Genomic DNA, 1,010 nt, shown 5'->3' with positions numbered 1-1,010 from the left:
GAGCCCCATCCCAGAGCCCGCACCCCCTCCAGCACCCTAACCCCAATTTTGTGAGTATTCATGGGCCGCCATACAATTTCTATTCCCCGATGTGGCCCTCAAACCAAAAAGTTTGCCCACCCCTGGACTAGACATTGGTCCCTTTTGGCCTTGGAATCTGTGAATCTATGAAGGACATCCATATTGCTGAGTCCCATTTGGACATTAATACTTTCCCCTCTATTCCTCCTACGTGATCCATTTTTACTCTCTTATCCACTGTGTCGTCAAGCCAGGAAATGCTCAAAGAGTTGTTCTTCCCAGACTACATGCAGCACTAACACCTCCCCCTCCATTCCCACCTGACTTTTAGATGACCAAGCAGAGTAGGATAACAACTACTTGTGGGATTCTGTGATGGAGGCAAATTGTACAAAAACAGGGATGCAATCTGCAGCTGCGGAATTATAGAACGGACATACAGTCTGTACTGTATGTATTGCAATATCCAGACAGAGCATTTGGGATCAGTAGCTTTTGGTGTCGGCTTGTTTAATGGAAGTTAAGGGCCTGATTCCATACTGTTCTGCTTCTTTTGTCACCATTACACCTATGCAAAGTGGCTGCAAAATATTACCATTCCAATCTGGTAACATGCTACATGCATTTTGTACTCCTATTGTAGAGGTGTAAATGATGACACGAGATGCAGGCAGTGCACAGTTAAACCTCTACTGAACAGTTTTGCTTCTGCTCAGAAAAACAGACCTATCAGATGATATGAGTCTTGCTGTGCAAATGTGCCTTGGATCGTCAGATGTTGCCTGTTTGGAGTGACGTTTCTGCAACCTAGGGTAACAGGAAATGACACAGTGTGGACATTATTAGACACCGACCTTTTTAAGCAAACCTAAGGGTGGCAAACAAAAGCCACAGAATGTATTTTTCATCAGAAGGCGTGTGATATATCTGTTCTACTATACGGCACTATTGATTTGTGTTTAATATTTCCATCTTGACCTTTTGACACC

This window comes from Chrysemys picta, chromosome 1 (assembly GCF_011386835.1).
Source record: "Chrysemys picta bellii isolate R12L10 chromosome 1, ASM1138683v2, whole genome shotgun sequence".
In the NCBI taxonomy this organism is placed as follows: domain Eukaryota; kingdom Metazoa; phylum Chordata; order Testudines; family Emydidae; genus Chrysemys; species Chrysemys picta.
Note: the sequence above shows the minus strand (reverse complement) of the source record.